At 40.3% G+C, this 14,240-nt stretch overlaps 1 protein-coding gene across 5 annotated transcripts in view; it reads right to left on the reverse strand.

Annotated features, from left to right (window-relative positions):
* RGS12 (regulator of G protein signaling 12) overlaps nt 1-14,240 on the reverse strand; it is a 155,175-nt gene that overhangs the window by 91,054 nt on the left and 49,881 nt on the right. The gene's annotated exons all lie outside the window — the stretch shown is intronic.

Below are 14,240 nucleotides of genomic sequence, written 5' to 3' on the forward strand. Positions count from 1 at the left end.
AAATGGACCTTTACCTGACACCATATACAAAAGTTACTTCAAAATGCGTCAAAGACCTAAATAACACCTGAAACAATAAAACTTAGAAGAAAACAGGGTAAAAGCTTCAAGACACTGGATTCGGCAATGATTTCTTGGATATCAAAGGCACACACAACAAATGAGAAAACAGATAAATTGGACTTCATGAAAATTTAAGAATTTTGTACACCAAAGACAGTATCAATAGAGTAAAAAGGCAACCCACAGAATGAGAAAACATTTGCAAATCATGTATCTGATACGGGGTTAATATCTGGAATACAGACAGAACTCCTAAAACTCAACAACAAAAACAAACAACCTGATTAAAAAATAGGCAAAGGACTTGAGTAGACATTTCTCCAAAGAAAATATGCAAATAGCCAAAAAGCACATGAAAAGATGCTCAGCACCACTAAACATTAGGTAAATGCAAATCCGAAAAATGAGACACCACTTCACACTCATTAGGATGACTACTATCAAAAAAACAGAAAGCGTTGTTGTCAAGGAGAAGTTAGAAACCTTGTGCACTGTCATTAGGAATATCCAGTGGTACAGCCACTATGGAAAACAGTATGGTGGTTTCTCAAAAATTAAAAATAGGATTACCAAATGATACAGAAATTCCACTTTTGGGATATGCCCAAAAGAATGGGAAGCAGGAACTCAACAGGTATTCATACACCCATATTCATAGCAGTATTACTCACAATAGCTAAAACACAGAAGCAACACAAGTGTCTATCAACAGGTGAACAGATAAGCAAAATGTGAATATATCCACAGAGTGGAATATCACTCAGCCTTAAAAAGGAAGGACATTCTGACACATGCCACAACACGGATGGCCCCTGAGAACATTACGCCAAGTGAAATAAGCCAGTTACAAAAAGACAAATACTGTATGATTCCACTTAGAATGGTGAACACTATTCTAGTGATACCTAGAATAGTCCAAATCATAGAGATAGAAAGTAGAATGGTGGCTGCCAGGGGCTGGGGGTAGGGGGAATGGGGAATTAGTGTTTAATGGATACAGAGTCTAACGAGACAAAAAAACTGCTAGAGATGGATGGTGGTGATGGTTGCACATTATGAGTGAGTTTAATAACACCGAACTGCATACTTAAAAATGGTTAAAATAATGAATTTTGTTGTATGCATTTTACCACAATTAAAATAAATTGAAAAGCCAGGTGTGGTGGCTCATGCCTGTAATCCCAGCATTTTGGAAGGCCAAGGCAGGTGGATCACCTGAGCTCAGGAGTTTGAGACCATCCTGGACAACATGGTGAAACTCTATCTCTACAAAAAATACAAAAATTATCCGGGCATGATGGCTCACTCCTGTATTCCCAGCTACATGGGGGGCCGAGGCCAAAGGATTGCTTGAGCCCAGGAGGCAGAGGTTGCAGTAAGCCAAGATTGCACCACTGCACTCCAGTATGGGTGACAGAGCAAGAAGCTATCTTAAAAAAAAAAAATTTTTTTGAAAAAGATAATCTTGGCTACTCTTGGCCCTTTGTATTCCCATGAAGATTTTAGAATCATCTTCTTTAATCAAAAATCTCTTGGCATTTTGATTAAAACTGCACTGAATATATAGGTCATTTTCTAAATGTATATACAATTGATTTTTGTATATTAACCATGTATCCAGCAACCTTGTTGAATTAATTCATTTTAATAACTGGTCTATAGATACTTTGGGATTTTCTTTTCTTTTTTTTTTTTCCTTTTTTTGGAGACAAGGTCTCACTTTGTCCCCCAGGCTAGAACGCAGTGACACAAACACAGCTTACTGCAGCCTCCACCTCCCAGGCTCAGGCAATCCTCCCACCTCAGCCCCACAGGCAGCTGGGACTACGGGCACATACCACCACACCCAGATAACTTTTGTATTTTTTGTAGAGACAGGTCTTAGCCACATTGCCCAGGCTGGTCTCAAACTCCTGAACTCAAGTGATCTGCCGGATCTGCCCGCTTCAGCCTCCCAAAGTGCTGGGATTACAGGTGTGAGCCACCACTGGACTTTTGGATCTTCTGTTACAATCACATCATCTGAGAACAGTAACATTTTCACTTCTTCTTTGCAAGCTTTTTAAACTTTTGTTGTTTTTACTTTCTTAGTACACTAACCAGGACTTCCGGTAACGATTTAAATTGAAATCTTTCTCTTGTTCCTGATCGCAAAGGGAAAGCTTAATTATGATTCCATAATTAGTTATGATGCCATAGAGTTTTTTGATATCCTTATCAGATTAAGGAAATTCCTTTTAATTCTTCTAACTTTGTTTTACCATAAATGGATACTGAATTTTACCAAATGCCTTTCCTGCTTCTTTTGAGATAATACTTTTTTTTATTTATTCTGTTAATATAGTAAGTTAAATTGATTGATTTTCAAATGTTAAAAAATACTGTGTCCTTGAAACAAATGTGCATGTTACCCTTTTTATAAATTGCTGGAATCACCTTGCTAATGTTTCATTTAGGATTCTCACGCATATGTTTATTGGCAAGCTTGGCCTATGATTTCCCTTTCTTATGTCTTTGTCAGATTTTTTATACCAACGTTATGGTAGCCTCATAAAATGAGCTGGGAAATAATCTTTCTTTATTTTTTGTTGGTTTGTTGGTTTTGTTTCATTAATTGATGCTTTTACCTTTTATTATTGCCTAGCTTTGACATCCTGTAATTCTGTTCTACAACTTTTTGTCTAACTTCTTGAGATGACATTCTATTTTCCTTCATCTCTAATATATGCATTGAAAGCTGTGAACTCTCCTTTACACACAATTTCAGCTATATCCCACAAGTTTAGATATATAATATTCTCATTGATGTTTGTTTCAAAATGCTTTCTAGCTTCCATTGTGATTGCGTCTGTGAACTCTGGATTATTTCGTAATGGACTGCTTACTTAGCAAACACATTTTGCTGTTGGCTTACAGGGTACCTGCACTGTGGCAGGAAACAGTTTCTGCAGGACAGGCTTGAATATTTTTCAGATTTGTTTTACTGTCCAGCACATGTAATGCCCAGGTTCATCAGCTTTTGTAATGTTCCAAGGGCTTAGAAAGAAAGCACTTACTGAGCGTGGCATTACATGAAAGTTCATTTGTGAGAAAGAGTCATCAACACACCTGGTATGATTAACCAACTAAAGGCAAAATGCGAACGGCAGGTGTCCCTGGCAGAATCTAACAAAGCCCTAATCCCCTACAACCAGAAGGCGGACATGGCGGAGCCCCATTCAGGACTTGTAAAGGTGAGCACAGCCTCCAAGAAGTGGAATTCGCAGCTCCACCAGGCTTCCCATGTTGTGGGAGGAAAACAAGCTGTTCCTGGGGCAAGCTGGCTGGGCAGCCAGCAAGGGTATTGCTTAATTTACACAGTTTTAAAGAATCAAGGCCAAGGGCAGCAACCCCAATAAAGTCATGATCCTTTGTCCAATTTGAAAAATGTGAGCCATTTCTCAAACCTGGAAGCCACTGATTAAAGGAACGCAGAACAGAATTAGGCAGGTCCTTGTAACACCAAGGCAAGTGTCATCAATAGTCATTTCCCCAGTCTCTCTCCACGGGCTGTTGGCCACTTGCTTGGGAAGTGGTGTGTTAGGGAAAGGGGAATGCCCAGAGCTCTCTGGTTTCGTTGAACTTAGGGTAGGAATCGACACTATCTAGGGACCCAAAGCACTACCATGTTCTCCCTATAAGAGGGGGCGTATGGAAGCCAGGTTATGCAGGGAGTCCTGGCCCCAGTCTAGCTCACAACAGATCCACAGACCTACCCACGGTCATTTCCCTAGTTCCCAAATGTATACATGAAATGACCGGCAGAGCCCTCACATTGGTTCCTTCACTCACTAGGTAAGAGCTACTCAGCTGGAAAAGTCCAGGAGAAGCCTGTGGCAGTCTCCTTCCCCCACCCAAACCAAGACCGTTAGTGAAAAACACTGCCACATCGGGGAAGAAACAGCCCAGACTGGTACCATCCTCAAAGACTTCAAAAAAGGTGAAAGTGGTAGTGCCTGTCACACCCAAGTTAACTCATACCAGTCTGGTCCTACAAAGTTCAGATGGATCACGGTGATGATAGTGAGCTACTACAAACTTAACTTAATCGCAGCCGCTGTGCCAGATGTGGTACCTTTGCTAGAGTACAGTAACATTCCCCCAGGATGCAGCATGCACACACTGATCTAGGAATGCCTTCTTTTCCATTCCTATCAGAAAGATGAAACTCAGTTCACTCTCACATAGGATAGGCAGCAGTGTATGCTGTAGTGTATACACAGCAGTGTAGGCAGCAGTGTATGCTGCCTATCCTATGTAGTCCTGCCCCAGGCCTCGTTCACCCTCCCACCCTCCAGCAAGGTAGTCCCAGAGGACCTGTATGAGCTGGTTCAACTCAGAACATCACAGTGGCTCATTATACCTTTAACATCAGGCTAACTGGAACAGATGAGCAAGAAGCGGCAAGTATGCTGGAGGCCTTAGCACGTCACATGCACTCTGGAGGGTGCGAGGCAGAACCTACAGAGACTCAGTGGCCTGCCCTGTCGGCAAAGTTTTAGGAGTCAAACATCCCTTCCAAAGAAAGGGACAAATTATTTTAACTCACAACTCTTGTCTCTCAGACAGAAGCCAATGTCTGGTAGGCCTCTTTGGGTTTGTGAAAGTTGTCAGATTCAAAACGGAGTCACTGTATTAAAAACCCTGATAAATAGAGCTAGGGAAGGTTAGGAAGGGAGGGTTCTCATAAACAAATGCCTGATAACAAGACTTATCACAACAGACTGGAAAACTATAACCTTGCACAAAGGCCAAACAACCTTACACACACACACAAATTACTTCTGCGAGGACATCTGCCTAGCAACTGCCTGTCCAGCCTCAGAATCATGCCACCCTTGTTATTGATCCTTGTAGCCAAGAAAAATTATCTCAAAACAATTTTGTAATCATATTCATTTTTCCTTAAGAAACCTTTATCTTCCATTACTTCCCTGAATATGTACATAGTTTACCATAACATGTATCCCATTGCAATGCCTATTCCTGAATAAATACCATTTTCTTTTGGAGAGTCTCCCTCCCTATTTGTTATTTAGGATGACATAACCGGTGTCAGAAGTGGGACGTGGAGAAGGATCACCTGTGGAAAGAATCATTAATTCTTGGAACTGGTATGCGGTATTCAATTAAGCCCTTTGAGCTCTCTGCTTCCACGGCTCACCTCTTCTGCCTTTAAAAGTCTTCTTTCAAACCAAGCCTCCCATTTTTTGTAAGAAGCTCTTTTTCACTTTATTTGGGATCTGAGTTAATAAAGGACCTTAATAAAGAACCCTGCATCTGTCTGGGATGATAAAAGACTTTTTGTCTCTTCTGGGAAGTCCCTTCTGGGGTAAGGACCATGTCCCTCTGGTTACTACAGAATTTATATTGTCTGGTTCTGCACACCCGGTTTAATGTTCTGTTTGGACTGCATGCCTGGCTTAAAATTTCTGTGAACACACTTATTTTTTGTTTCATTTTGATTTGCTTACACACATCTGTATATGATTTGGCTCTTTTTTCTCTTGCTTGTTTCTGACCATGATTTGAAAGCAAAACTAAAGATTCTAAATAATGGGTATGAATGGGGTGGTCAATTAACAAGGGCAGTCAGCACCCTATAAGGCACCAGTCCAAACTCCCTGACAGGAATTACAGGATTTTTTTTGCTCAAGAGATTAATAAGAAATGAAATGGGATTTTTAAACACTGAGGTACACCAGGTCTTCTGGGACTCTGGCCAGCTATACGGTGGTCCATTCTTGTGCAGTGATGGGCAAACTACACGAGGAAACACGCAGCACTGGACGGCCATTTTTCTAACTGTCTAAGTTTGTTAAAAACTAACTACAGGGTTAACTCTCCATCTCTTTTTTCTGCCAACTTTGAATCTGATGAGTTTTCTGCCAGCATTAAGATAAACTCATTGCTTATGGAAACTAAGATTTTCTTTTAAGTGTTAAAGGGCTTTCAAACTAATGGCTTTATAAATTATTTCAAATCTATGGCAACCAACAATGCAGACACCTTTTGGAAATGTAAATTTAGGTTTGTCTAACAATTGCTTGGGGTGGTGAAAAAGTTAATTGAAAAGTTGATATTCTTAAAAAAAAAACTTTATAAATGTTTATATAAGCTAGGCTGTCAGATCAAACATGTTAAAATCTTAAGCTCAGAGCAATACTATAAGGTATCTCTGTCTGACATAAAAATTATTTTGTCTGACACTTAAGAGCCAGAAAAGGCAAACAAACAAAAAGATTTGTTACAAATTCAAGGCAACTTGAAAATTCTGGGTATTTTTTATACAATTTAGCCAGGCCTAGCTAAAATATAAACATCTGAATATTCAGCCCTAAATTCATTTGAATCTGAAAAAAGGATTAAAAGGTTTTTAAAAGTCAAACTGCTATGAAAACTGCTTTATCCAAAATTCTGGTCCATAGCCTTCATGAATTACTTATCAGGGTAAACAGAACTTAGCCACGGATAAAAGTCCCATTTTGTCAAAAATATAATTTGATCCAACTATCTTTTATAAACCAGTGAATTTGTATTACTATCTTTTGCTGTTTCATGACCAAAATTCTAAAATGAAAGCCATAAGATCTTCATTTGTGTGTATATGCTTTTAGGTATGTTTACACATATTATATGTTGTATCTACATGGTAAAATCTGGCATAGCCAGAAATCCCTTAAGAAATTCTATTCGGATTGCCTTAAACAAGAACCCATATAATATATATACTAATTAACCCAAATGCTTTTTAGTTCATGTGACTTAAATAAATAGTTTTTGTTTGTTTTTTGTTTTTTTGAGATACGTTCTTTCTCTGTCACCCAGGCTGGGGTGTATGCAGTGGTACAAATATGGCTCACTGTGGCTTCAACCTCCTGGGCTCAAGTGATCCTTCTACCTCAGGCTCGTGATTAGCTGGGACTACAGGCGTGCACCATCATACCTGTCTAATTTTTTAATTTTTTGTAGAGATGGGATCTTGCCATGTTGCCCAGGCTGGTCTCCAACTCCTGGGCTCAAGCAATCCTCTTGCTTCAGCCTCCCAAAGTGCTGGGATTATAGGCATGAGCCACCGCACCCAGCTGATTTAAGTAAATCTTGGATAAATAAGTTGGTTTTAAATTTGTTGATAAAAAAAAAAATAGAAATGTCTTCAAAATTGTCAGCATACATTTTTGCCTGGCTTTACTGGTCAGACAGGATTATGTTTATCTCTGCTAGACGTCTTAAGGTTATAAAAGTATGAATCCAGCCTAAAGACACAATTATCTTTATTTGTATAACTTTTTAATGACTGAGACTAACATTGTTAGTTTAATAAAAATTGCTGTATCTTCTGTGTTATCAGCAAAATACCCCTCTATTTATGTTTCTTGGGTAAAAACCTGATATTCATGGGCTATACAAATGGTGAAAAGGGAAAAACTTGAAATGAAGACTAGCTTTTTCTAATATCTCAGTTTTCATAAGTAACCTAGGTATAATTATTAAAAATAAATAAATTAGGTAAATGTAGATGGGAAAGTGCTTATAAAAAACTGCCATGTAATCTGAAATCTTAAAGTTATGCTACGTTAAATTAAATGATAGATACTCATAAAATGTCTAAGTCATTTCCATATAAGATAAAGTACTAAAACATAAATTGCTGAACATAAACGTATGTTTGTTCTTGGCTTATTAAATTTTAGAGAAGGACTAAATATTTTTGCCTGTTAATACACAAAGTAATTATGTTATGGGAAAACATGTTTCCAAAAATTATAAAATGGTTCTCATCTATAAAATACTGATATGTGACCGGCAGTTTAAAAGTTTCTTGCTTCCAAGGTTTTCACTAAAAATTACAGTTACTAAGAGTTAAAATTCTAATATGTGTGTGTGTGTGTATATATGTATATATAATACATTCTAATATGTATATTCTAATATGTATGTGTGTGTATACATGTATATATAATACATTCTAATATGTATATTCTAATATGTGTGTGTGTGTGTGTATATATATCAGTATAAAAAGTATACCAAAAGTAAGATACGTTTCTGATGATAAAAATTATAAGAGAGGAATAAAAATGTATTCTTTATTGAGAAAAAAGAGTAATTTTGTCTAGTTTGGAGATTATTTAAAATTTGTTTCAAAATATGGGTTTAGAAAGAAAAGACAAAGAAATCACTGAGTAGGAAAGAGAGAGATGTGAAGAAAGGTATAGGTATGTAGACGTATTTTAGTAAGGAAGGTTAAAAACAAAAGTGAATCATTTTGTATGAGAAAGACTCCTGTGTGGTAAATTTTTGTCCTAAAGTAAAATGCCTGTTTTTTTTAAGAAAGAGGAAGTACAGAACAAAGCAGAAAGGCTTAAGGATGTCATCGAAGGCCTATACAGGTCATAAAAGGTCTGTGAAGGGTGAATTTACGAAATAAATTTTATATGATTAAGTTGGTTATAATTGGAAGAAAATTATAACTCTTTCTAAAGACCAAGCTTTAATATTAAAAATACACTAATACAAAGCAAAAAACGTGGTTGCTTATGTTAGAACAACAGGATTTTCTTGAAGTATTGATCAGCTATTAGTAAAACTGCAGGACATTTTGATTTTCAATTCTGAAATACGTTTATAAAACAAGCTTCTGAACTGCAGCTTTTTTCTATTTTAGCCTCCATCTAATTTCCCTCCTTTCAGGTTAGAAATGCTGTCTTCATTTAGAATGGCAATTTCATTTCTCCAGGCAGAGTCTTCCTCTCAATGTGAATCTGAGAAGCTCGGCTTTGACCTGGCCTTGCTGCGCGTGACTTGCAGGCCGCATCATCACTGCCTTCCGCTCTCTCCCCTTGAGAAGCTGCAGCTGCTTGCTTGGCTGGGCAAGGACTCTTTCCTTCAACTTTTTTGTCAGCTCCTGTAACTTTTTTCTCCAGTTTTAACTCTGTTACTATGGTCTGACGCACTGTTTTCCACCTGTATAACTCGATTCTGTACATTCGGCTTTTCTGGATGTGTATGAATTGTGCCATGGAAGCAGAAAACTTCCCATGCTGTGACTTAGAGCCATCTACTGCCCTGCTCAAGGTACTGTCACAATTGCACTCCTCCACGATATGGTGCGCACTCATAACCTTGGACACGCTCTTCCTATGTCTTATTAAATTCAAGTACTTTTCATCAGGTTCTACTTCCAGGCAAACCAAATGGGCTTCCCATGAGGAGAGGCAATCACACCACATGAGGTTTTCCTTTACCTTTCTGGTAACTGGCCTACGAAACAAAGATTTTATGTTTTATCAAGATAATTTCCTGTGCTGTCTTTATTAAGTTTTTTTACTTTTTAGGAAAACGGAGCTTTGAGTGGGTTATTTGTTTACATTCATGGAGCTCCCTGTGTTGCTTTTGAAGTCTTTCTTATTCAGGTGAAATGAATGACTATTATCTAACAGTGACCTGGGCTCCTGTTTTGATCACGTGTTTTAAATCTTCTGGTATCTTTGATGGCCTTCCCCAAGATACAAATTCTAAATTAAATCTTTTTGACCCATAATTAGCTTTAGTATTTTCCAGTCAAGCTCCTGGAGAGCCTCAAAGGACGTATCTCTAATCTTATAAAGACAGTAAATTATTAGGCTTATCTGGTAAATTGTATAAAAAACACTAAAATGATACGTGATGCTAGACCTTCCTTCAGTCATATTTATGGGTGTGTTTTTATAGGAATGTTCCAAAATTGTATAAAACTCTTAGAAATCTAATATGCCATAATTCTGGTTATCATGTTGTATGCTACAGAAATAGCCAGATTTCCTTGTCAATTGCTAATTATAATGAACTTATACCAGATTTTAAACCATGGCTATTCTGTTTTTCTTATCCATTGTTATTGCTTTCATTTTTCTCTCTAAAAGTATTCGCAATCAGATTTTATGGAAAAGACTCTAAGAAGTACTCTTAAATACAGGTTTCTAATAACTTTAAGATTGACAGACCAACTGATAATTCTTCAGAACTCTAATAAGGAAACAGACGAATTTGTGAAACTACTTATCAAGAGCAAGCAGAACAAAATTACATGAGATTAAATAACTGATGAGATGATTTTATGACTTCTATTTGAAACATTGTTGGTTCTTTACTTAAATGTTTGTTTTCCAGATCTAAGGATGTTTTCTCTTTTTTTTTTTTGGAGATAGAGTCTCGCTCTGTCACCCAGGCTGGAGTGCAGTGGTGTGATCTCGGCTCACTACAAGCTCTGCCTCCCGGGTTCACACCATTCTCCTGCCTCAGCCTCCCAGGTAGCTGAGACTACAGGCGCCCACCACCATGCCCGACTAATTTTTTGTATTTTTAGTAGAGATGGGGTTTCGCCGTGTTATCCAGGATGGTCTCGATCTCCAGACCTCGTGACCCGCGGGCCTTGGCCTCCCAAAGTGCTGGGATTACAGGCGTGAGCCACCGCGCCCGGCCAGGATGTTTTCTTTCTTAAACTGTCTATAACTTACAGCAATCTGGTAAAGTATACTTCTGTGAAAACAAAAGTAAAAACATTTGCTTTTTCTCCCTACTCAATCCCTCCAAAATCTGGAAACTGTTCACAAGTATTCTTATGGCAACATGGTTATTTACAACAACAACAACAACAAAAAATCTGTTCCCTCTTTATAGCAGGATACAACAGAAACCACTGGTTTTGTTCCCAATGCCGTGTCTGGAATCTCAAATTTGAGAATGTGCATAGAACACCCTGCTTCAAGGGCTTCAGCCTCACAGCGGGTAAATAAAAACTGTCACTTCCTGTCAGGCCCAGAAACCTTAAGACTGTAGGAAAAATCTATAGTCTGTCTTGGTTTGTCTTCCCAGTCTCAGGAGGCTGTTAAAATTGGAGTGATTTTTTTCTTGTGTGATCAAGGTAGAGAGAAGCCATGCTTCTGAAGAAAAGCTGCAATACTCCTGTTATTAGACGGGAGCCCTGTGCACTGTTTCCAAGCTCCCCAATTCTTCCAACTTCCTCCCATCCAACTTTCTTCCGTAGAATTATTAAAAGCAGAGAACTAGTCTATTCCTGAAGCCCTATAAGCTGAAACTAAATGAATTTTAAGGCACAAATCTCATTCCTGATGCATGGGCCACACCAAGAGTTCACCAAACCACTGATGCCACAACCAGAGACACTTAGACCACAAGACAGGACTAGAAGCTGACAGCTTCATGCTGTGGGCAGCTTCTCCCAAGGCACTGGAATAAGACTCCATTTTATAATGAGACATTTACCCCTCTTAATGCCTACCTTTTTGACTCAGCACAATAATGGTGTAATCGAAATTTCACAATCAGTAGCTTCTGCTGGGAACTAGATAGAACCCTAAGAGATCCTTGAGTCCACCTAGTGGGTGACTTTGGCAACATCCCTAATACAACTGGTGCTCACTGCGCTTTAATCCAACTCAGTCATGGGACACTAGATAACAAAATTGGTCTACATTGTCCATTGCGTAAAGAAGGAAACGTCTGTGCTATTGCTGATACTACATGCTAAACCTGGATAAATTCTTCTGGGAAAATTAAGGCCCATATACCCAAAATGAGAAAACGGGTGTGGGCATGGTGGCTCGTGCCTGTAATCTCAGCAGAGGTGGGAAGATAGCTTGAGCCCAGGAGTTCAAGATCTGTCTGGGCAACATGTGAAACCCCATTCTCCACAAAAAGGAAAAAATACACACACACCAAAAAAGGAAACAGGCCATATATTATAAAAAGTCTCACCCAATTTTCCACGGTCATTTGATTTATTCAACTGGTTGTCTTTAAGCCTATGTTCATTACTCAAAACATGCAACCTGGGATTGTCATATTATTATCAATTTCACTCTGCATTTTCCCTTTTTAAATTTTTTATCTGTTGCTTAAGGCTCTGCAGAAGTACAACTCCTAACAGAATCGTGTTGGCCCAGCGCGTTGAGATGATGCCAACATCCATGGAACAGACAAAACCATACTTAACAGTGGACTCAGGTAGACTGCACCTGAGGGCCACTCCCTCCACACCTCCCTGGTTGCTCAAATGTGGATAAATGAGCTCTGACACTGACTCCTGGTCACAGTCACCTCCTGCTGATGTGGAACCAGACCACACCAAACTGGGACAGCTCCCTCCCAGCACCAAAGGCAATCAAAGCCTGACTGCAGGTCAGCTATGCTTTTGGAGAAAGGTCTCAATTAAAAGGGGGAACTGTGAAAGCTATCAGAATGAAAATGGAGTCACTTGTATTAAAAACCCTAACAAAGTGTTATAGAGCCAGAGAAGGCCAGGAAGGGAGGGTTCTCATGCTCATAGACCTGATACCACATCTATCACAAAAGACTGCAAAACCACAACCTCGCACACAAAGCCCATCTCAGCCTCACACACAAAAATACTCCTCTGAAGGCATCTGTCCCACAACTGCCTGTCCAACCTTGGACTGGTACCACCCTTGTTTAAGGCAATTATCTCAAAACAATCTTGTGATCCTCCTCATTTTTCCTTTAAAAACTGCTGTCTTCCTTGACCTCCCTGAATATTCATAGTTTACTACAGCATGCATATTCTCATTGCAATGCCTATTCCCAAATATTAATAAATATTGTTTTCTTATGGAGAGCCTTCCTCCGTGTTATTCAGGACCATGGGCTCAAGAGGCAGACCACCCCTCACTTGGGAAGGCTGCTCAGATCCCTCTCCCAGGAGTCATGGAAGGTGGCCAGCAGCGAGCAGGGCCCACACAGAAAAGGGCAGGCAGCCCTGCCACCTGGGCCATCCTCCTTGGCCCCAGTAAGAGAGTTACAGCCAGGAAGTTTAAGGTGTGGGGCAAAGACAGCAGGGACCACACGCCACGTGGAAAGCAGCAGGGCCCTGGTGGAGAGGGAACATCCACTGGGGACACCCAGGGATTAGACAATGGAGCTGTCTACCAGGAGCGTGGCACTGACCCTGGCATGGGGCAGGCCGGACAGCAATCCACCATGAAATAGAAGTTTGAATCCAGCAAGAAAGGGGCAGGTTGCGCAGAGCACGTGGCCCAGACCCACATATCATTCACCAGGGTACCAGCACAGCTCTGTCAGCCCACACCTAGGGCCACATTGTGAGTTCCTCATGACCAACAGAAAAGGAGGAAAATGAACAGGACTCATGCACAGATGGTCAGCTCAGCATGGCAGCATGAGCCAAAAATGGTCCCGGGGTCCTCAGCCTCAAGCTAGGCCCTGCCTTAGGTAGCACACACACCTTTTGTGTCTTCATCAGCAGCATGGGCACCCCATTGCAGCTGATTCTGATTGCTGCCCGCCCAGATACACCATGCTAGCCCTGACGTGCCCTTCGAGTTCCCCAGAGAGACCAAGGCTAAACAGGCCATCCAAGGGCAGATTCCTATTTGCAGCCACAACGTGCCAATCCTCAGGACCCCTGCCATCCCTGAAGCCACCTATTCTCCTGGAAGAGCAAGAGCTGGAGCAGTCAGTGTGGATGGAGCCTGGCCACACTGCTCACGCAGATCCTTCCCAGCTAAGAACACTCTTGCCCATCCCACAAGTGCTGAAGGAGACATGTACAAGAACGCTGTACGGGTAGATTCTCTCCCACTCCCACTGAGTGTCTATTGATAGCGGAAGGCATCAATCATCATCGTATACTCATAGTAGAATGCCATACAGCAAGTAAAAGGACTGGACTGAAACTCCAAGAGTAACTCTTGAAAACATGACATAATGTTCTAGAATAAGACATTAATAAGAAGACACAGAATACAGCTGCACCTGTAGGACATTTTAAAACACACCAAATGAGACAGTCAAAGGATCAGTGGTTGTCAGTGTTCAAGGGGAGGGTGCAGGGTAAACAGGTGGGGCACAGAGGATCTCCAGGGCAGTGGCTTTTTCAATGATACACAACGGTGGGTGCACGGCATGAGACATTTGTCCAAAGCCACAGAGAGGACAGCACAGGCGGGAACCCTCGTGTGAGCTGTGGACCTGAGCTAATAATCGTAGGTCCACCCTGGCCTGTCAACCGTAACAAACACTCACACCAATGCAGGACATAATGATCCTGACGGCGTATTTTTAACAAGTGGGTGGGGGCATAGAATTCTCTGTACTTT

This window comes from Chlorocebus sabaeus, chromosome 27, assembly GCF_047675955.1.
Source record: "Chlorocebus sabaeus isolate Y175 chromosome 27, mChlSab1.0.hap1, whole genome shotgun sequence".
Classification (NCBI taxonomy): domain Eukaryota; kingdom Metazoa; phylum Chordata; class Mammalia; order Primates; family Cercopithecidae; genus Chlorocebus; species Chlorocebus sabaeus.